The sequence below is a fragment of the Aulonocara sp. 'chitande type north' Nkhata Bay genome, linkage group LG17, assembly GCF_057382095.1.
Source record: "Aulonocara sp. 'chitande type north' Nkhata Bay isolate Kocher_YH1m ecotype deep benthic linkage group LG17, A_spYH_male_GT1.1, whole genome shotgun sequence".
NCBI lineage: Eukaryota > Metazoa > Chordata > Actinopteri > Cichliformes > Cichlidae > Aulonocara > Aulonocara sp. 'chitande type north' Nkhata Bay.
Genome location: NC_141360.1, coordinates 15,343,766 through 15,367,831, shown reverse-complemented (window position 1 = coordinate 15,367,831; position 24,066 = coordinate 15,343,766). Strand labels below are relative to the sequence as shown.

The following is a 24,066-nucleotide window of genomic DNA, read 5'->3' as shown; positions in this document are numbered from 1 at the left end:
ACACTGCAAATGTTCCCAGTAGGGTCAAAAGGTAAATCAAGAATGTTCTTGAGGAGGCAGGTGTTTCACTTTCAAAGTGTAAAATCAAGAGACACCATCCTGAATGTAAAAACAGGTTTGCAACAAGGTGCAAATTCCCTACAGCAAAATAACAGCATACTCTTCAATGGCAATGTCAGTCCTCCTTCAGCCTAGCCCAGCATGCTTTTATTAAAAGTAGTTATTAAATATAAAATTGAATGCAGAGATACCCACAAACAAGCAGCAACTTAAGGGAAAATAAAGGTTTGATAGACATCTCACAGGAGGAAATGCAGCATTTAGTAATGTCCATGTGTTCTAGGTTTCATGTAGTCAGTCACTGAATTTGGATTTTTATCCAATTATTAAAAACGATTTTATCTTTTAATATGATATTTCAAATCATGTGTGTGTTCCAATAATTTTGAGCCTCTGAAAATGTATAAGTATAAACATTTATAAAAAGCCTATAATTCCTAAACCCATCCAGCCATTCGTTCTCTTCTGCTTATCTAAGTTGGGACGCCTTCATGATTTCACTTTACACATATTATTCAATTTTTTTAAACATGAGAACATTAGTCTTTGACTAACCTAGAGTGTTACAGTGAAGGTTTTGTTTTTCAGGGCATCTTAAAGAGTAATGTGATACTTACCAGGTCTTAAAATGAGATAAATGCAATCTCAGCTGAACAATAAAGCATGACACATTTCACTCTGTCATTATTTATTTAGCAGAAGACAACACAACGTACAGAACCAGTGCGTGGAAACACTAAGCACACCGTTATTGCTCCAAGAGGAGTTAGGAGTGTAAAACAGCAGCCAGGTGCTGATAATTAAACGCACATGAGTAACTGCTCAACAGCAAGTGTGATGACCTTTATAAAAGTTGCTAATGTGGCTTCAGCTCAAACTCTACGGGTCTCAGTTAGTATGTTAAATATTTAAGTTCACGAGAGGACAATTAGAAAAAGATTAATCAAGTACGGCTTGTTGGTAAGACAAGACCAAAGTGGACATGTTTGACCATTATGCAGAGTGCCATATTTGGTGAAAACCAAACACAGCATATCTGCACAAACATCTCATAGAAACTGGCAAACATGTTGGTTGAGGAGATGTAATTTTGGGTTTGTTTTGCAGCCACAGGACCTGGACACATTTAAGTCATCAACCGTGAACTCTGTATGAAAATGATTCTATAATGGAGTGTGAGGTTGTCTACCCGACAGCTAAAACTTGGCTAGAATTTACAGTTAGTTTTTTACATTTTGATATACTTTGTTAATACAATTAACCTGAAATCACACAAAAACCATAAAAATATGAAAAGGTTAGATTTTTTTTTCTTTTACTCTGACGAACCAACCAACATGTCTAACAAATCATTTTCAAAACTTGAAATGCAAATATATATTTTAATTTTTTTAAATTTATGCACAAATTTTGAACACAACAAAGTTACATACAACTATTTATATAACAATGCAGCCAATACCTCGGATGTTTTTTGTACAATTATTTAAATTTCTTTACAGAAATGGAGACCCAGTGAAACAGGCTGCATCTTGCTGTTACATCATCTTAAAAGAGTCATTTGCTTTGGACACACCGGCGCACCTGTCAACTCCAGATACAACTATGTATAAACAAATGCTCAATGAAGCAACATTTTGAAGAAGAATGGGCCAAAATTCGCCAAAAATGATGTGATGGGGTCATAAAGTCATAGAGAAATGACTTCAAGTTACTGTCTGTGAAGGTTCTCAGTCATCCAGGTCATCGTAGTCAAAGGAGCTTGCAAAGAAAAGCGTCTGGACTTCTTTAAGTTGCTTGAAGACGTTTCACCTCTCATCCGAGAAACTTCTTCAGTTCTAAGGTCAAATGGTGGAGAGTCCCAGATATAAACCTAGTGGGAGAAACCCCCCACAGAGGGACAAAAGGACCCCCTGATGATCCTCTAATCGCCTGAGCCAAGGTGTGAAACTGGGCGTGGGTCCCAATCAGCCAGAGTTTCGGGTGTGTTCATTGTGAAACCTGGCCCCACCTTATCATGCGAATTCCTGAGGTCAGATGGCCCAGGATGTGAGTGGGCGTTAAGGCGTCTGGGAAGGGATCTCAAAACTGGATTATAGATGGCAGAGAGTTGGTGTCGTAAACCCCCGCCTCTGTTCAAAGATGGTCGCTCACAGTGGACATAGATGGCTTCTTTCACTCCTCTTTCAAACCATCTGTTCTCTCTGTCCAAAATGTGAACATTGGCATCCTCGAAAGAGTGTCCTTTATCCTTAAGATGCAGATGGACTGCTGAGTCTTGTCCTGTGGAGGTGGCTCTTCTGTGTTGTGCCATGCGCTTGTGAAGTGGCTGTTTGGTCTCTCCAATGTAGAGATCTGGGCATTCCTCGCTGCACTGTACACCACATTGTTAAGTCTGTGTTTTGGCGTTTTGTCTTTCGGGTGAACCAGTTTTTGTCTGAGCGTGTTGCTGGGTCTGAAATACACTGGGATGTCGTGCTTGGAGAAAACTCTCCTGAGTTTCTCTGATACACCGGCTACATAGGGGATGACAATGTTGTTGCGTCTGTCCTTCTTATCCTCCCTCGCTGGTGTCTGGTCTTCTTTTCTGTGCCTCTTTGCTGACTTTAAGAACGCCCATTTAGGATAGCCGCACGTTTTGAGTGCTTCCTTTACATGTGTGTGTTCCTTCTTTTTCCCTTCAGGCTTAGAGGGAACATGTTCTGCCCGGTGGTGTAGGGTCCTAATCACTCCAAGTTTGTGTTCCAAAGGGTGATGGGAGTCAAAGAGGAGGTACTGGTCCGCAGAGGTGTGGACTCGAGTCACATGACTTGGACTCGAGTCAGACTCGAGTCATTAATTTTATGACTTTAGACTTGACTTGAAAAAATGTTGTAAGACTTGTGACTTGGACTTTTACACCAATGACCTGGGACTTGAATTGGACTTGAACCGGTTTACTTGAAAAGACTTGATATTTCACCCCAAATATAAAATTTAACATGCATATTATATAGAGATTGAAAATGTCATTCAGGGGTAGAACCACAAAGGATTCTGGGAACTCGTGGCAAGAGGTACTAGGCTTTTAATTGAAATCAGTCACACAGCGATAAAAAGAAACACAAAAATGTCAAGAAGCCGTTGTATTATTAACTGCAATAGCCGGTCACATGACAGCCACGGGAAGCCGACGGGTAAAGAGATCGGTTGTTATCGGATTACGTCGTTGAAGAGAAATTGTTCGAGCCATGTTTCCGAAGTAACAAAGAGGCGACGGATGGCCTGGATTGCAGCCATTCAAAGACCAAATATAACGTCCCAGAACACTCCAGCTCACAGGTTAGTCTGCTCCAAGCATTTCCACAAAGGTCAGTCTGCTGTTGTAGTTAACACATCATTTTCATAACATAATTGGTGATATAGGTTACAAGCAAGTCTGGCGCTGAACAGAAATTGTCGCTCCTTTGTTTATTGTGCATAAATAGTGAATTGTCCTGACACAATATTGCGTTTCGCTTCTGTTATTATGGTACATTGACAAAAACATATACTTTTATTCACAGGATAAAACAGGTTTTTTGTATCACTAATTGCCCAGTACCATTACAGCATACAGTATTATTGTCACTGCTACATTTCTGTAACGCGTACCAGAAATTATTTCCACTGCTAATTAATTACCGTTGAGCTCAAAGGTCCTATTAATAAACGGTTAACTAATGTGTATTTATGAAGACGATTTGTGAGACTGGTAAACTTATGATAGGTACGATGGTCTTTCGTTCTACACGGTGCATTTCAAGGTGTGAAGTTGGTCACACCCGATCCTCCAAGGAGCTGTTTTCTGACAGTCTCCACGGCCTCCGTTTTCTGGAGACTGTCAGAAAACGACTACAAGAAGACAGCTCCTTGGAGGACAGGACCAACTTCACACCCGATCAGATTTGCACACTGTTAGACCTCTGCCTCACCACTACATATTTCAAATACAACGAAGGCTTTTACACATGTTCCCTCTAAGCCTGAAGGGAAAAAGAAGGAACACACACATGTAAAGGAAGCACTCAAAACGTGCGGCTATCCTAAATGGGCGTTCTTAAAGTCAGCAAAGAGGCACAGAAAAGAAGACCAGACACCAGCGAGGGAGGATAAGAAGGACAGACGCAACAACATTGTCATCCCCTATGTAGCCGGTGTATCAGAAAAACTCAGGAGAGTTTTCTCCAAGCACGACATCCCAGTGTATTTCAGACCCAGCAACACGCTCAGACAAAAACTGGTTCACCCGAAAGACAAAACGCCAAAACACAGACTTAACAATGTGGTGTATGCTGTACAGTGCAGCGAGGAATGCCCAGATCTCTACATTGGAGAGACCAAACAGCCACTTCACAAGCGCATGGCACAACACAGAAGAGCCACCTCCACAGGACAAGACTCAGCAGTCCATCTGCATCTTAAGGATAAAGGACACTCTTTCGAGGATGCCAATGTTCACATTTTGGACAGAGAGGACAGATGGTTTGAAAGGAGTGAAAGAAGCCATCTATGTCCACTGTGAGCGACCATCTTTGAACAGAGGCGGGGGTTTACGACACCAACTCTCTGCCATCTATAATCCAGTTTTGAGATCCCTTCCCAGAAGCCTTAACGCCCACTCACATCCTGGGCCATCTGACCTCAGGAATTCGCATGATAAGGTGGGGCCAGGTTTCACAATGAACACACCCGAAACTCTGGCTGATTGGGACCCACACCCAGTTTCACACCTTGGCTCAGGCGATTAGAGGATCATCAGGGGGTCCTTTTGTCCCTCTGTGGGGGGTTACTCCCACTAGGTTCTCGGATGAGAACCTAGTGGGAGTAACTAGGTTACTTCTCGGATAAGAGGTGAAACGTCTTCAAGCAACTTAAAGAAGTCCAGACGCTTTTCTTTGCAAACTCCTTTGACTTCAAGTTACTGCTGCTAAAGTTGGCTCTGTAAGCTATTGAATCATGAGGCATACTCATACAAAAAAAATGTATGTAACATGAATGTTCCTATGTGTCACGTTTGTGCCATTCCATACAGTAAAATATTGTATGTCCTGTTGTTACTCCTGTAGCTTTGTTTTAGAAGTTCCTTCATTAGAACATTGAGATTCTGCAGGTACTACAGGATTCAGGATTTCCCCACTATGGGAAAGTGAAAAGGCATTTCATTTGGTGTCGTCCTCAGCCCTCCTCTCTACCCACACTCTGTCTCTGCTGTTCCCCTCACTTGCCTGATGAGCTCTCCCTGCAGTCTGCATTGCTCCAAGCGAGGGAGGCATGGAGACGGTGGCAGAGTTTAAAAGAGAGCAGTAATGAGGATTCAGTCTCTCCACCACCACGTCTCATACATCAAAGCTCCTTGCTCCTGTGTCAATTAAAAGAGCTATGCAAAAAGACACCCCGCCACTCATTCATAATAAAACACAGCTCTTGGCTAGTGCTGGAAGATTGGCTGCCAAAGCAGTGATGAAGCAAACATCGGACCCCCATAACCCCCACCACACCCACCGGCTTCTGCATCACAACTATTGTCCATGAACACATTAACTTAGACTAAGCATATGCTATTTTGAAAGAAAACAGCATGTTGTTAATCTAAATTCGTTAATGACCCTCCAAGTAATGAACTGCCACAAAGAGACTAAGGACTGGTTGGTACTAATGAATGCAGTGCTTTTATTCAACTTGGCGTGTGTAACTGCACTCCATAGGCAGGATGGAACCCTTCATATGTAGCAATAAAAGCATTACAGGATGACACAACAGATGAATGGCTGGTTCTTCTTACTCAGTATTATTAGTTGCGATTTGTGTTCTATTAGCAGAAAGTATCCATAGCAGAAAGACCTTTGTTTTTTCATGCTGTCAGTAATTACTTCCATCAGAGACTCCATAATTCTAGTAGGATCAATGGTCTGTGTGACAGATTGATGTAAAGAGCATCATTATGCTCACCATGCATGAACATCTTATTGATGCACACCTTTGCACATTTCAGCATAATAGGCCCTATGGCAACAAGGCAAACAAAGTCTCTGGTTTCTAGGTTTGTGTCACAGTTTTTTTCATTGTCAAACAATGTGATTTTTCTTCATCATAATAATGCATTCATATAGGGCTGACATAATAAAACAAAACAAAACAAACAAAGACAGATCCTAAGAGATGTGCACATGATTAACAAGTTACCCACAGCCTTAGCGTAATATTTTGTTGAACATTTGCAGAGATTAGTTAAACACACACACACACACACACACACACACACACACACACACACACACACACACACACACACACACACACACACACACACACAGTAAGGTGGTGAGGTAAAGATTTTAATTTTGTTGCTGTGTTTTCTTAGATTTGTGGATTGGGATTTTTGTAAAGCGGCACCCTCCAGGGCTAAAGTAAGCTGCAGCGGGAAGCTGATAGGCTTCACCTCTGCTAATTCAAGTCACTCAACTTGACCACTTGACTATGTTTGGGCTGTCTGTGCCTTTTGGAGCATTTCTAAGGAAAGTATGTGGTGATTATTAAGGCCTACTATTTGGCATCGGCCATCCAAGAAGGTTGTCCTACAATTTTTATGAGTGAATTTCTAACTTTTATTTAGTCTGTTACTAATTAGCAGATGTGGAACTATGTGTTTTGCAGTTTTACAGTTCATAGATACAGCCTACTAACCAAGTTTGCTACAATTAACTGATAAATATGCACTTTAAGCTCTCATGGGCACTTATGGCTCAAAACATAAGGGTAAAAAAGATCAATGAGAATTCAAAAAGCATATACAAGTAAACAATAACTGTCTGGATTAGCCTGACGAAGGTTTCATCATTTCTGACGACAGCTGAAGGAAAATTACACTAACTTAGTGTCAGTTAAAACATATTTCCTGTATACCCCTTACACTGTCTTTACAATATCTCGAGATTATTCCTATCTGGCTACAACTACCCCCTGCTATAACTGTCCAGTGTTTCATGGTTCAACAAAAAGCATGTACATTGCTGCTGCTGTGACAGTACTACTGATATTACAAAAAAGGGACCTTTGATACATGTACCACAATATCTGCCCTTTATTATCATTGCATTGTGATGCAGATTAAGGCATAAAACCTTCATGTAATGAGTTTGCATAGATTTAATGTGTAAAGAAAGTACCTATATTTCCCAACAGTTTTCACTAGCATTTTCATTTGCAATAGCGGTTCATTGCATGAAAAACAATTTAGCTACTATAATTCATAATTTTTACACTTGGCAAACCCACAGTTTTCCGCATCAGTAAACCAACAGTAGCTTCCTTGTGTCAATATTAACACAATCAGATTATTTTGACTGTTAATAATTTAATAATGAATTTACTAAAATGTCAATGAATAATGTCAATCTGACAATCGGGGATACTACTATTACTAAGACATATGAATGTATTTTAGATTTAGCTACTCAAATTTTCTGGAAAATTAAAAAAAAAAAAGAATTATTTGGAGAACTCTGTGAAAGTAAGGAACATTAGTGATTGTACAAGAGTTTATGCAATAGAAGTATTTTGGCTGTTTACAGTCTGAAGCAACTGAGCAGCATGGTGTAAGTGTATCAAGGTAAGAAATAGGACAGGGCTCCAGAGTCTAAATACTGGTGGTTATGATTACACTTAACAGATGGCTCACAGAGACTTTGAGTAAGGCTCTGTACCTCCAGGAAGAGATGTAAAACTGAGAGTTCCACAGAAAACGGTTTGAATAGTGTAATAACTGGCTATAAGAAAATTGAGAATGAGAGGATTGTGCAAAGGTGGAAGTGACAGAACAGAGAAGCAGGAATAGCCCAAACATCAAGCTATGCAGACAGACATCAGGAACCAGATCATGTAGATTTTTCTCCCTTTAGGCTAACTGCTGTAGTATTAATATAGATTTTATGAATAGTATATAGCAAATTTAAACTGTACACCAAGCCTAAGCTGAAGTTTTAGAGGAAAACTTTTTTTTGGGGGGGGGTGTAACAAAACAAAGTTTAAAATTTCAGCTGCCAAATCTCTCTGCCAATGGACAGCTGAAAGAAACAGAAAATGGTTTTGGTGTGCTTTACATGTCCTGTTTTAACCTTGACGGCCAAATTGTCACTCTAATGATTACAAATCCTTTATTTATTCATTTAGGAGCCCCTGCCTTATGTTCTGGGCTTCTGTAACAATGTAACACAGTGCATTGTTTCTAAATCTCTAATTCATGACTCATATTGCAATGTGCTGGCTATTTGCACTCCCCACCTGATTTAAACCAAATTTGTACATCAAACGTTTAATGTAGCATCACAGTGTGTATTTTCTACTGTCAGATTAACTCGCTACATGTTATAACTTAAATCTTCTTCCTTTGGGTTGTTGAATATTGATCCATGATTTCTATTGTTGTCCTATGTTGCTTTGCCAAGAGCTTTTCTTTTTCATGTGCCTCCTGTGTTCGCCTCTCTGCCACATTGTTTGTAAGAGTTCAGTCTCGGTTCGTCTTTTAGTTTATTTAAGTTTTACTTTAAAGGGTGGATTCTGATCTAGACAATGGATGTAGCTACGACAGCTGCTTTGTGAAGTAACATTATGAGGCTTTGATATTACCATCTTAGTGTTTTAAAGTCAGGTGTGATCTGATAGTGGGTCTGATAGTGAAACCCACATGCATACTGGCTTGTCAATCAAGTCATTAGCCAATGTGGCTTGGATAATCTAGGGTCAATCAGACTCCGTTTTTTACTCATTATGATCCAAAATGAGTGACTGAGCCCATAAACTCAGGAAAGTGATCAAGTCTGAAGGCTCCGACTCTGTCCAAAGTGCCCCTAAGGCAGGGCTGTAGAGTGCGACCAAATTTTTCAGTGGTGCGACTAAAAAAAAATATTTGGTTGCACCTGTGCGACCAACTGTTTTGCTGTTTTGCTTCCACGACTATTAAAATCACACTCCATGCACAGCTAGCTCTCTCTCTATCTCTCTCTGTACTTCAAGAACAGTTTCCCGTCTCCAATCTCCGTTTTCTGTATTATTCATTCGCTTATTACCCACCAGTCTACCGTTGTTTACAGCGCTGTCGGCTGCTGTCTTTTTCTTTTCTTTTTTTCACTTGAATGACCTCGGACAAGAAAGCCTATTTTTTCTGTTGTTCAATACTGAAGAAATTTGAACTTTATATGTAGAACATTGTAGAATATTTTTAAGGTTATCTGCTATAAAAAGCCAGACCAGGAAAATCTCCTTCATGTTTTTCTGTGTTTTATTCTCAGTTACTTTCGCACAAAGGCATCTGCCGTGATGTTCACAATTCTGATGAAGTCAGTACTGATAAATGATCAGAATTATAATATTTCTGACTGTCTGAGGCTAAGTTGAATCGAATCGGGACTTTGAAAACCGGAATCGAATGGATTATAGAAATCAGTGATGATACACAGCCCTAGTGAGCAGCCTAGGCACGACAGAAGTGGATGTAGCTGTAATAGGAAAAGAACTATTGCTAACTTTTCTGTTATGTTAAGGCCTGATCCTTCTGAAATTCATAGCCAGTGCTCTGACACGGTGTCATCAATCTTTGAATGCTGAAAAAGCACAGTGTATCCAGAAAAACACATTATATTATATAAATTATTATAAAATTTGTGTGCGCCTAACTTTTGTGCCGGTACGCCAAACTTTTTAAAGTTAGGCGTACCGGTACGCCCATGGCAAAAAGTTAGTCTAGAGCCCTGCCCTAAGGTTTACATTTCAACATGGCAATCCTAGCAGAGAAGAAGAGATTTAAACTATTCCATCCACAGCTCTTTGAATATGTTTAATTCTCCTGCACTCTACAAATTATATTTCATCTGCAAATTGGGTATAATCCTTTCTTCAAGATGATCCAACTCCTTACAACAAAGTGCAGAATGAGAACAGCTAATACCTCACATTTTATATCTTCCTTACAGACTCACTACTCTTGGGATTCTTTCCACTTTGTCTACACACTGCCTTTTCGTTTTCGAGAATGATTTATGTTCCAGTTTTGTTTCTTTCCTAATATCATTTGTTATTCTTATGTTTGTTAGGATTTGGACATGCTGGGGTTTGTTTTTTTCTCCCTCTCCAAGATTTCTGATTTCTGTCAGACTTCTGGGTTCTCTCATCGAGCCACCATATTTCAGAATCAGCTGTGGCAACAGTTCTTTGCTAGATCATTGTCTCTGCTATTGTGGTAACGTGACCTGTTCCTAGTGACTTCCGATAATGCATTTCTTAGATTGACAAATCTAAGTTTCCTTGTTGGTCTCCAGTATTCCTGAGAGTTACATTTCACCCTCCAGAAGAATTGAGCCACTGCCAAACACTTGCTCACCTGCTTCTGATCTCACTTACCTGGACTCCGCTGTTCCACCTGTGCACCCGCCAGCACATTCTCCCCTGCTCAACAGCCGCAGTAAACATAGTCATGCCTACAGTGTGACAAGTAAGCTTCACCTCCCACTATTGATGATTCAGTATTTGTTATCAAGCCCGGCCTCCTTTTAAAATTTGGTCTACCTCCTAATGCGCTATAATCATCTGATAACAGTTCATATGATGGGAAGGAAATGGTGGAGTGGTCTATAAATTTTAAGGAGCTTAGTTATGGACATTGCTTTTTTATCATCACATTCTTGTCTTTTGGTGAGACAAAAATAAAAGTAAACCGTGTCCAGAGCAAATTTGACATGTAACCAGTGTAATATAAATAATAAAAATGGCAATAATGTACTTCAGTTCATTCATGATGCATTTCCTGTGGACGAGAAGCACAGAAAGAAGTGCCTGGTGACACTTAATAACCTGATTAGATGTCATCTAAACACATGTGCTGGCTTGTACAAGAATCCTGTAAATTGCTGTATTTATTTATATGTTCCATCCATCCATCCATCTTCATCTGCTTTATCCGGGGCCGGGTCGCGGGGGCAGCAGCCTAAGCAAAGAGGCCCAGACCTCCCTCTCCCCAGCCACCTCCTCCACCTTATCCGGGGGAATACCAAGGCGTTCCCAGGCCAGCCGAGAGATATAATCTCTCCAGCGTGTCCTGGGTCTGCCCCGGGGCCTCCTCCCGGTGGGACATGCCTGGAACACCTCACCCAGGAGGCGCCCAGGGGGCATCCTTGTCAGATGCCCGAACCACCTCAGCTGGCTCCTTTCGATGTGGAGCAGCAGCTGCTCTACTCTGAGCCCCTCCCGGATGGCCGAACTTCTCACCCTATCTCTAAGGGAGAGGCCAGCCACCCTTTGGAGGAAGCTCATTTCTGCCGCTTGTATCCGCGATCTCGTTCTTTCAGTCACTACCCACAGCTCGTGGCCATAGGTGAGGGTAGGGACGTAGATCGACCGGTAAATTGAGAGCTTCGCTTTTACACTCAGCTCCCTCTTCACCACGACAGAACTCATCCCCGACCCGGAGTGGGCACTCCACCCTTTTCCGGCTGAGAACCATGGCCTCAGATTTGGAGGTGCTGATCGTCATTCCCGCTGCTTCACACTCGGCTGCGAACCATTCCAGTGCGAGCTGGAGGCCCCCACCCGATGAAGCCAACAGAACCACATCATCTGCAAAAATCAGAGATGAGATTCTGAGGCCACCAAACCGAAAGCCCTCCGCCACTTGGCTGCGCCTAGAAATCCTGTCCATAAAAATTATGAACAGAACCGGAGACAAAGGGCAGCCCTGGCGGAGCCCATCACCTACCGGGAACGAGTCCGACTTATTGCCGGCAATGCGAACCAAGCTCTTGCAACGGTTGTATAGGGATCGAATGGCCGGTAGCAATGGGCCAGACACCCCATACTCCCGCAACACCTCCCACAGGACACCCCGAGGGACACGGTCGAATGCCTTCTCCAAGTCCACAAAACACATGTAGACTGGTTGGGCAAACTCCCATGCACCCTCAAGTATCCTGGAGAGGATAAAGAGCTGGTCCAGTGTTCCGCGACCAGGACGAAAACCGCATTGTTCCTCCTGTATCCGAGGTTCGACTAACGGACGAACTCTCCTTTCCAGCACCCTGGCATAGACTTTCCCAGGAAGGCTGAGGAGTGTGATCCCCCTATAGTTGGAACACACCCTCCGGTCCCCCTTCTTAAAGATGGGGACCACCACCCCAGTCTGCCAGTCCACAGGTACTGCCCCTGATCTCCACGCAACATTGCAGAGGCGTGTCAACCAGGACAGCCCTACAACGTCCAGAGCCTTCAGGAACTTGGGGCGGACCTCATCAACACCAGGGGCTCTGCCACCAAGGAGTTGTTTAACTGCCTCAGTGACCTCGCCCCCGGAAATTGGCGGGTCATTCCCCTCATCCCCAGACTCTGCTTCCTCCTCGGAAGACGTGTCAGATTGAGGAGGTCCTCGAAGTATTCCTTCCACCGCCTGACAATTTTCTCAGTCGACGTCAGCAGCGCTCCGCCAGCACTATACACAGTGCAGGTAGAGCACCGCTTTCCCCTCCTGAGACGTCTGACAGTTTGCCAGAATCTCTTCGAGGCAGTCCGAAAGTCTTTTTCCATGGCCTCTCTGAACTCCTCCCACACCCGAGTTTTTGCTTCAGCCACTGCCCGAGCCGCATTCTGCTTGGCCTGTCGATACCTGTCGGCTGCCTCCGGAGTCCCACAGGCTAACCAAGCCCGATAGGACTCCTTCTTCAGCCTGGTGGCTCCCTTCACCTCTGGTGTCCACCATTTGGTTCGGGGATTACCACCACGGCAGGCACCAACCACCTTGCGGCCACAGCTCAATGCAGCAGCTTCGGCAATGGAGACGCTGAACATGGTCCATTCGGACTCAATGTCCCCAGTCTCCCTCGGAATGCTGTTGAAGCTCTGCCGGAGGTGTGCGTTGAAGATCTCGCGGACTGGGGCCTCTGCTAGACGTTCCCAGCACATCCTCACTACGCGTTTAGGTGCACCAAGTCTGTCCAGCGTCCTCCCCCGCCACCTGATCCAACTCACCACCAGGTGGTGATCAGTTGACAGCTCAGCCCCTCTCTTTACCCGAGTGTCCAGAACATATGGTCGCAGGTCTGCTGATACGATTACAAAATCGATCATCGACCTACGGCCTAGAGCGTCCTGGTGCCACGTGCACTTATGGACACTCTTATGTTCGAACAGGGTGTTCGTTATGGCCAAACTGTGATTAGCACAGAAGTCCAATAACAAAGCACCGCTCGGGTTCAGATCAGGGAGGCCGTTCCTCCCAATCACGCCCCTCCAGGTCTCGCTGTCGTTACCCACGTGAGCATTGAAGTCACCCAGCAGGACAACAGAGTCTCCAGGTGGAGCACCCTCCAGCACCCCCCCCCCCCCCCCCCCATGGACTCTAAGAAGGCTGGGTACTCTGAACTGCCACTCGGCGCATAAGCGCAGATGACAGTCAGGACCCGTTCCCCGACCCTAAGGCGCAGGGAACAAACCCTCTCGTCCACCGGGAAAAACCCCAACGTACCGGCAGCAAGCCGAGGGGATATTAGAATACCCACCCCAGCCCGCCGCCTCTCACCAGGGGCAACTCCAGACTGAGACAGAGTCCAGCCCCTCTCCAGGAGACTGGTTCCAGAGCCCAAGCCATGCGTAGAGGTGAGCCCGACTATATCTAGCCGGTACCTCTCAACCTCACGCACTAACTCAGGCTCCTTCCCCACCAGAGAGGTGACATTCCATGTCCCTATTGCCAGTCTTGGCAGGCGGGGGTCAGTCCGCCAGGGCCTCCGCTCCTGGCCGCCACCCAGCACACAATGCACCCGACCCCTATGGCGCCTCCTGCGGGAGGATGGGCCTATGTCTCCTCTTCGGGCTGTGTCCGGCCGGGCCCCATGGACTAAGGCCCGGCCACCAGACGCTCGCCCTCGGGCACCCTCCCCGGGCCTGGCTCCAGGGCGGGGCCCCGGTAACCCTATCCCGGGCAGGGTAAACTGTTCCCTCTGTGTCCTTTTCATAAGGGTCTTATGAATCGCTCTTTGTCTGGTCCCTCACCCAGGGCCAGTTTGCCATGGGAGACCCTACCAGGGGGCAAAAGCCCCCAGACAACATAGCCCCTGGGATCCCTGGGACACAGAAACCCCTCCACCACAATAAGGTAGCGATTCAAGGAGGAGAGGCTTACAGCACCAGGTATTCCCAGGCAGTCTCCCATCCAAGTACTAACCAAGCCCAGCCCTGCTTAGCTTCCGAGATCAGACGAGGTCAGGCGTGCTCAGGGTGGTATGGCCGTAAGCTTATTTATATGTTAAATTGTATAAACCATGTCTTTAGTAATTACATTTAATATAGGAAAAACAAATGTGAAACAAGCTACACTTGTTTTATCTCCGCAGCATGTTCTCAGTTTGTACTGGACAGCTAGACCAGCTGTGTGTGAAGGTTCAAATGAAAGAGCAAATCTCCTTATTCACTTGCTCATTTCATTCAGCTCTGCCATTACTGAATGATGGCTTGGGGATAGAAGCTCCTCTGATATTTAACTTTGACTCTGTCTCACTGTTTTTTCTTAATTGTTCTCTTTTCATTTTGTCTTGTAAGCATTATTATTATTATTATTATTATTATTATTATTATTAATGTGGCTGGGTGTGGTTTGTGGCTCAGCTACAGGGGAGGGGTGGAGCAATGGGTTCAGGGTGTGGTGTCAGGGAAAGCTAGCCCACACAGCTGTTCTCCATCACCTGGTCATTCCTCCCTATAACAATAATAATAATGCTAATAATATATTGTGTATGCATGGGGCTTCAATTAATATACAACCCTTTTGGTCTATCTAAACTTTTTGCTCTAGGTAAGGACGCTCAGCTAAACAAAATTTAACAAATGGTATCATCCTTCCAAACAATAGTAAAGCTGGTGACTTTTATTTATTTTTAAATCACCCTTTTGCAGTATTTGATTATTACTATTAGAATTGTGGCTGCTTAGACTGACAGGTCTGGTCACTTGTGGGATTATAAAAAACAACATGTTGGTGGCACAGAATGTTAATTTTGAAGCTTTGAGATGAGATTTTCCTGCCCTTTGCAAACTTAGGTGCAAAAAAAAAACAAGGCGTGTCAGCTCCAACCATGATGCCACAGGTCATTGGCTAACAACTTGTGCTGACAAATTGTTGGCCAACGAGTGTTTCATACCACAATCAATCCATCATTTTGAAAAGATTTACAAAACAAACTGAACTATTTATTTAGTATGACCCCAAACAAGAGACTGACCCCATAACATCACCAGCAAAGAGACAAGGTACTTTCGGATTGGCTTCATTTTTCTGACTGAGAAAGTATGTCCATGTTTTATGCTTTATGGCGAAATGCTAGAGTTGGTGCTTAAAAGTGTGAATTGTGTAATTGCAAACGATAGTTTATTTCACGTAACTTAAGCCCATATTTTATAATTAGTATCTATATGGAAAGTACTTTACTGCGAAAACAGTTCTAAGGACATTACAAAATCATCCTTATAATTTCCCAATTGGAAGCAGAACATGTAACTCTGAACTCTTTGAAACAACACAGCCATCTCTGACTCAGCATTGCGAGCATCACATGGAGGATTGATTTGGAACACATGCTCTGCCAGAGGATGACACCCTCTTTTGTCAGGGCTCTGTGTGCGGGCAGGCAGAGATGAGGATCCAAATGCAGGACTCGAACACAGAATTGTAACTCACAAAACCTCAGCTTTATTGCTGGCAGGAAAACAAACATGAAGTGAGGATGGAACACTGAGACCAAGGACACACAGGCATAATCTGAGGGTACGACACGACACTGGGCATGGGAAAACACAGGGCTTAAATACACAGGGTAGTAATGAGGAAATGGGCCACAGAAGGGAGACACAGCTGGGAGAGATCAGGGCTAACGAGACATGGGGAACAAAGCTGCACACACTAACATAAGACAAAGACTTTCACAATAAAACAGGAAACATGAATCACAACTCAGAGACATGGACTCAACACAGAGACAGAAAATGAAACATGGAACTGAACTATACATGAAACCACCATTCCTAAAACATGGATAATAGAAACATGAAACTCTAATAATAATAATAATAATAATAATAATAATAATAATAATAATCATCACAACAAGAGAATGAGAAACAATCCAAAACACCAAGATAACTGAAACACAAAGTACCAGAGAAACAAAGAATAATCCATGATGCAAAAGTGAACCAAAACATAATAAACTCGAAATACTGGGTCCAACGGACCCAGAACCGTGACAGTACCCCCCCTCAAAGGGCTGGCTCCCGACAGCCCCAAACAAAAAAAAGCATAAAGCACCAGGCCAGGGCGGGCGGAGGGGGTCCAGGACGGAGGGACAGAGACCAAACAAAAAACAAGGAGCTCTAGAGTCCACGAAGAGTTCAGGGGGCCGACCGTGCACACGGCAACGGCGGCGACGGGCGAACAGTTCCGGAGGCCGACCGTGCACACGGCAACGGGCGGCGACGGGTGAACAGTTCCGGAGGCCGACCACTTGGAAGGCAGTGGCGGCCACTGAGCAGGTCCGGAGGGCGGCCGCGATGCCAGCGGCGGCGACAAACCCTTTCCGGAGGCCGTCCTCGAAGGCCATGATGCCACCTAATAGGCCCGGAAAACGGCCGGCAGAGGCGAGGCGGAACGGGTCGAGCTGGCTCTGACGGCGGTATGGCAACCGCAGGACCAGACGAAGACGAAGGCGGAGCCGAGGCCGGACCAGGCGTGGATGAAGACACGGAGGCCGGACCAGGCGTGGATGAAGGGACGGCTGCGGAACCTGACGGCAGCGGGACGGCTGCGGAACCTGACGGCAGCGGGACGGCTGCGGAACCTGACGGCAGCGGGACGGCTGCGGATGATGATGTAAAAGTCGCGGGGGACGATTCAGCAGGTGATGGCTGAACCAATTTCCCCGGACCATCAGCAGGTGTGAGGATGTGCTGGCTGGGTCCCCCAGGACCCTCAGCTAACGAGGCGTGGTGCTGGGTGGGCTCCTCAGACCCTCCAGTGGACGTGGCTTGAGGCTGGACGGGCGACTCGGGCCCTCCAGCGGACGTGGCTTGAGGCTGGACGGGCGACTCGGGCCCTCCAGCGGACGAAACATGAGGCCGGCTGGGTTCTCCCGAACCCCCAGCGGACGAAACATGAGGCCGGCTGGGTTCTCCCGAACCCCCAGCGGACGAAACATGAGGCTGGCTGGGCTCCTTGGGCCCTCCAGCTGGAGCAGATGCAGGGCCAGAGGCAATAGGGACCCCTGACTGAGGGCGAAGATGAGAGGCTGATTTAGCAGATGACAACGCCAAAGATTCCTTCACTAACTGAACTACTGACTGGGTTATGGATTGCAACAAAGCTTGCAACAAATCTGATTGTGGTTGCGACTGAGCTATGAATAACGGGGGTGAAGACTGAGCTACAGGTGACGTAATTTGAGATGAAAGCGGTAGTGGAGTAGGTGACAGGGCTACAGGTGGCTGCTGATCAGGGGACACTGTAAACTGAGCTGAAGGTGGCTGCTGATCAGGGGACACTGTAAACTGAGCTGAAGGTGGCTGCTGATCAGAAAACTGAGCTGGGAACTGCCATAAAGGTTGTAGTGATGGTGGTTGTGATGGTGACTGAGCTAATCCTCCTGAGCCTTCTGAACACGACAAAAACTGCTGGAAGGGCTCACCTGAGCCTCCAGCTGACACAGGAACGGGTGCCGGCACCAGCTGAACACCAAACCCTTCCACCCGAGGAACTGAAACGGGTGGAGGGGAACGCTGGGCCCGAGCTACCCTAGGAGCAGAAACAGGAGGAGAGAGAAGCTCAGGAATGGTCTCAAAATGCCCAATATTGCCAACTGGGTCTGAGCATATAGTCTTAGCAGAGTGGGCAACCTCAGAAACATTCAACTGGGACACAGAACAGTCCCTGGGAAGAGCCACGGTCTTAATAGATTGTAGAGAGGTGCAACTAGAGTCCTTAAATGTCCTTGGGGAACAGACAGCCCCTTCCTTCAGAGAGCCTGAGTTACAGCCTGAAATTTCTGTCCCTACCAACTGCCTGCGCCCTTGCTGAAAAGTACATGGCTGAAAGGCTGGCTTAGAAACATTAACCACCTCCCTTTCAGCTGACTTGAAAACAGAACTTGAAGCCTCCAGAAATTTCACAGCAGTTCGAACATTTCTCCCCCCAGATTTAAGTGGCGTAGTCTTATTCATTTTAACACTAGGTTCAGATTGGGCAGAATGAAAACAGGTTCTTAAATCCTCAGAGCAGGGGTTCACAGGGTTAACAAACACAGACTCAACTACCTTTAAGTTAGTAGATTTAGATTCACTTGAATGGCAGGTAGTCTTCAGAATCTTAGGGGTAGATTTATTGTTTGTTATGTTCAAGAGTTCAGGAGGAGCATGAGAAAGACAGTCTTTGTTGCTCACCACTGCTGACTGTCCAGAGGAAGCGGAGCGACGGCTGCGTGAGCGTCGCTCACTCTGGGAAGAGGGAGGTAAGCCAGACTGCGAATCCTCCTGCAGACCGGGCCGAAAGTCTTTCGGTGGGCCGGGCTGGGATGAAGAGGCGGGAAGTTTGTGTAGCTCCGAACGTGGAAGTCCCAAAAACAAAGCAAAGGATTGCAGTGGAGTAAGCCCAGTGTCTTCCACCACATAATCCTTCTTTCGTCGCTGCTTGCCCCTCCTGCAGGGCCTGAATTCGGAGAGCAGCGGTGGAGTGACACCAGAAAACGGAGGAGCTACTGCCGTCGAGGGAGAGCGCTTGGCCCCTCGCATCCCTGACGGAACAGCTGATGGAACGGCGGTAGCCATCGCAGTTTGGAAGCTGCGGGGCCCACCCAGAGCCAAACGAGACCCATCGAATGGTGACTCGTGCTCCCAGGCACACCTAGCCCCCTGCCTCTCCCTCTCCTTGAGGAAGGTGGAGACTGCGGGTCGCCGATACCATACGGAGTCTGCTAGATCCATACTGGTCGCGTCGTTCTGTCAGGGCTCTGTGTGCGGGCAGGCAGAGATGAGGATCCAAATGCAGGACTCGAACACAGAATTGTAACTCACAAAACCTCAGCTTTATTGCTGGCAGGAAAACAAACATGAAGTGAGGATGGAACACTGAGACCAAGGACACACAGGCATAATCTGAGGGTACGACACGACACTGGGCATGGGAAAACACAGGGCTTAAATACACAGGGTAGTAATGAGGAAATGGGCCACAGAAGGGAGACACAGCTGGGAGAGATCAGGGCTAACGAGACATGGGGAACAAAGCTGCACACACTAACATAAGACAAAGACTTTCACAATAAAACAGGAAACATGAATCACAACTCAGAGACATGGACTCAACACAGAGACAGAAAATGAAACATGGAACTGAACTATACATGAAACCACCATTCCTAAAACATGGATAATAGAAACATGAAACTCTAATAATAATAATAATAATAATAATAATAATAATAATAATAATAAACATCACAACAAGAGAATGAGAAACAATCCAAAACACCAAGATAACTGAAACACAAAGTACCAGAGAAACAAAGAATAATCCATGATGCAAAAGTGAACCAAAACATAATAAACTCGAAATACTGGGTCCAACGGACCCAGAACCGTGACATCTTTGACCTTCCAGATGTCAACTGTCTTTGAAACTATCTGTCTCACTATAAGGAAACAGCAATCCAGAAAAACCAGAAGACAACCACTAACCTCAAATCACTGTGTGTTGCTTCATGACATTATAAGACAAACATGGACTACGTAAATCAACAGTACTCATTTCCTAAACGGAAAGAAATTCCAGCATTTTCTAAAGTCCTAGGGTGGGAAAGGCTCCACAGAAAAGACCAACATCAGAAATGATCATTTACATTTTTTTCCAACTTCTTTCAGATTTATTTTGACAAGACTTTCATCCCACAGCTGCTCAGCCACATGCTTGAGAAGTAGATGCCTATGCTCTATAAGATCTCTCTCTCTCTCTCTCTCTCTCTCTCTTAATTTACATAGGAAATATCACAGTATTCAGTCCATAACACCACAGACCACTGGTATCCTATACTATTCTTTTCGAAATACACACTGCATAGCAGTAATTTTCTTGTTTTGATTTTAACACAAAATTCCTTAACTTGAAAATAATTGATTGTTATTGGTAGATGTTATCAGATTAAATGAAAATGACGTACATACTTCATAACAGGACTTCAAATTAAATTAGGAACTTGTAATCTCTTACTGTATTAAATTAAGACAAGGCTGAGGAAAGTGCGATTTTCTTGTTTTGAATTTTTTCCCCCTGATAGTACAGTGCTAAAACTTTGTGTGCAAGTGTTTGCTTAGTTGAAATAATTGCTTAAAAATAATTCCTTAAATATAATTATAGATTTCAAAACAGCTTTGACAGAGCAACGCTTTTAAGGTAATGCTAAGGGTTTTTTTTTAATAGCATATCATAAATAATAGTTAGATATTTAACACACAGGCCGGATCTGTTTTATCTATTTAACAGTCATAAAACCAGTGTCCCTCACAGATATGAATCCATTAATCTTCTCTTGCTCTGTTGGATTGATGTATAAACATATAATTATTTTAAAAAATGTAATATTTTAATAATAATAATAATACCAACTTAAAGTAAGTTTACATTTGCAATTTAAAAAGTGAACTACAAAACACTCCTTTAGCCTTAATTACCTGAAGTTCTACCATTTAATGAATTTTTGATCCCTCTTATTTTTCTGTTGTTCTTCAGTATTAAATAACATTATTACTTAATTAGTTTCCGTCTGTCTGATGACATCACTACTGATATTTCCACATAAGATTCATTGTGTCAGTTTTTTCGTTCGAGGCTTTGGTTTATTTTGTAAAGTTCCAGCTGTTTTTGAGTAATGTAATGTTCTTGGATTCCTGCTACACAGCCGGCATGACAGAATAACGTGACGACTATGGACCCAGCAGCTCTCAGCCCCTCATGATTTATGACAGGATTTATACAGTGCAGAAGTTGTGCAATGATTGGTTGAAAAGCCCCAGTAAGGAATACCAGGGGGCAGCTAATCACAGTCTACAAAGACTGGTTTCTGGCCTTCCTTGGTTATTGGATTTGCTACATCAGTTGATAAAGATGAAGGATTTTGTCATCAAAACTTTTCACCTTTGTCTACCTGCTACAGCTGCCCACACCGCTGGCCATCTCCTGGAAAGGAGGCTTCAATCTCTGAAGCCTGGACAATCACTTGAAATATGTTATGTTTTAGACTGTTTTGTTGTTGTTGTTGTTGTTTTTGTTTGTGTGTTTCTTTGTTTTTCCTGGACATGCAGTCCTGCACAGTATATACGTTGGCCTAGATATCAAATAAACATTAAAAGGAACCAATGTTTTAAATATTGCTTGATTAAAAAAACAACATCTCTGTCATCTTTGGATTTTTACTGTACGGTAAAATCAGTATGTATGTTTAACAGTGACATCATGGAACATTTCAAATTGTTCCCAGGATGGCTATAATTTTATGTGACATGACTTGAGCCCATTTAGCTTCTGATGGCCCCAAATGTAGGTGCTACCAAGGAAAAGGGACTGTCAAGTGTAATGCTTGTTTTGTGTTTACACTTGTTTTATTTAGGGGGTGGAAACGGCAATGATTTTTTTTTTTATTTTGTTTTGAGGTGAGACGGTATGTTCTCCCCCCCAAAAGAAAGACTATGTAATCCTTTCAGTTTGTTTGTTTGTCTGGCTGCCTGTTTTTTGGCAGTTTAATGTCCACAGTTTTTAAGATATCATGCTCAGATTTTGTGTAATGGTAGATACCAATAACAGCTCAAGGTCAATCAGGTCAAACCAAAAACCTTAGCTTATCCACAATTTTTTATGGGTCTTCTTTAAACTTTACAACAATATGCTAGGTGTTGGGGGACATGAGTACCTAGGTTGGCTAAGCATTTGACCTTGACCTTCATCGTAGGTTACCAAGATCAAAGCTGACCTTGGAAAAAAATCTCCAAGAACCCATATTTAGTAATGTATCATATGAAAGGGCATGGAGAGAGCTCTACAACACACTTTTTATTTTTTTCAGTACAAAATTCTATGACATTAGAATGATCACAAAAATACACACTGTGTGAATGCTTAAAAGCTCAAAATTCTCATGTAATGATTTTGGCCAATTATTTTAGCCAGTTCTGCTTTAATCATGTGGGTAAAGATAACAAAATACCATTTTAGTATGTAATGCTTCACAGTCATTGGTCAAAAGTCAGACATCAGCATGTTGTTATAAAAGCAGGCTGACGTCAGCAAACGGTAATAAAAACATTGTGGGGGGGCTGTCGAGCGCTCAGAGTGCTGTTGTTGTAAATGGTTTACATACAGTTAGCCACATATATATTTGGTCACTGACACAAGCTTTGTTTTTGTGTTTTTTACCTGTTTACTGAAACATCCAATTATAGTTGTACAGTTATAGTTATATATGGACATAATGTGTCTCAACTTTCATTTGAGGGAAGTTTTGTCATGGTTCTGGGTCATTTTGACCCAGCTTTTTCTGTTTCTTATGTGTTGGTGTTTTTCTGATTATGATTTATGTTCTGATTATTTAGTGATACTGTTTTGATTATGGTTATTATTATTGCAGGTTTAGTTCCGTGTCAAGTCTGTCTCACTCTGTCTAGTCCGTGTCTTAGTAAAGTCGTTTTTCTTGTTTTACTTTGAAGGTTCATGTTCATGCCTGATGTCAATGTGTTCAGTTTTACTTTTCCCCTCGTTAGCCTAGTTTCTCCCAGCTGTGGCTCCCTCCTGTTTCCCATTCCCTGATTACCGCCCTGTGTATAGAAGCCCTGTGTTTTCCTGTGCTCTCTGTCGCGTCGTCTGTGTTACTCCGTGTCAGTCTGCATTACTCTGTGTAACCCGGTGTTCATTCTGCGGCTCTCTGCCATCTTTCTCTGTGCATTTTGCTCCTCCTCCCGTGAGTGTTTGGTTTCAGGTTAGTTCTTTAGTTTTCCCCAGTTTAGGTTTGTTAGCTCCCCGCTCTGCTCTTCCTGTTTTTGCCACTTTGTCACTTCTGTAAATAAACACTCACTCGCACCCCAGCCAGTACCTGCATTTTGGATCCTTTTCTCAATACACTACACGACTGCTGCCCCAGCCGTGACAAGTTTAGGAGTTTCAGCTCCTTAACCTGTGCATGTTACACCCTCTTTAAAAACCAAAAGTCAACCAAAAGTGATTGAACGATTGACTCAAAGGCAATTTTATGCGTGGATGTGGGCAGTTCTTTTGTTATATCTTAATCAACTAAGCAGATAAAAGGCATTGGTTTTGGAGAGAAGGAGTTGATTTGGTCAATTGTGAGAATGAAAGAAAGCAACTCAGCAATGAAGAAAGACCTGGAAGTCCACAGAAGACAACAGTATTTGCATGGTGAAGAGAAACCCCTTAACAACAGCCAACCAAGTGACCACTCTGAAGGAAGTCGGCATCCATATCCAAGTCTACCATAGAGAGAAGACAGCATGAAAGTAAATGCAGAGGGATCACTGCAAGATGCAAGTGACAAGCCTCATGAATAGAAATTATGGATGCTAACAACAACAAAAAAAATCCACCAAAATTCAGAAAAAACATTCTTTGGACAGATGAAATCAAGCGCAACCTATACCAGAATAATGGCTAGAAAAAAATGTGAAGGTGTGGAACAGCTCATGGTTTAGGTGTAACTCTATAAAACATTAGAGCATACTGTGTCGTGTGAAATTTTGAAAATGTAGCAGTATTATAAAATATAACTAAAAAGGTGTTTTGGTTATTCTTCTGAAAAGTTTGGAAGCATCACAACATATGGCTTATCTGCCTTATATGAAATCTAAAGAATACCATTCTAATGTAACACTATAGTAAGTGTTAGACCTCGTTGAGACTGTATATTT

At 43.8% G+C, this 24,066-nt stretch overlaps 1 protein-coding gene and 1 non-coding gene across 3 annotated transcripts in view; both read right to left on the bottom strand.

Moving 5' to 3' along the window:
• ghrhrb (growth hormone releasing hormone receptor b) overlaps positions 1-24,066 on the bottom strand; it is an 81,010-nt gene that overhangs the window by 40,692 nt on the left and 16,252 nt on the right. The window lies entirely within an intron of this gene.
• On the bottom strand, positions 14,236-14,354 carry LOC147309803 (5S ribosomal RNA). The gene has a single exon (XR_015125913.1). It is a non-coding gene; the product is annotated as a 5S ribosomal RNA (ribosomal RNA).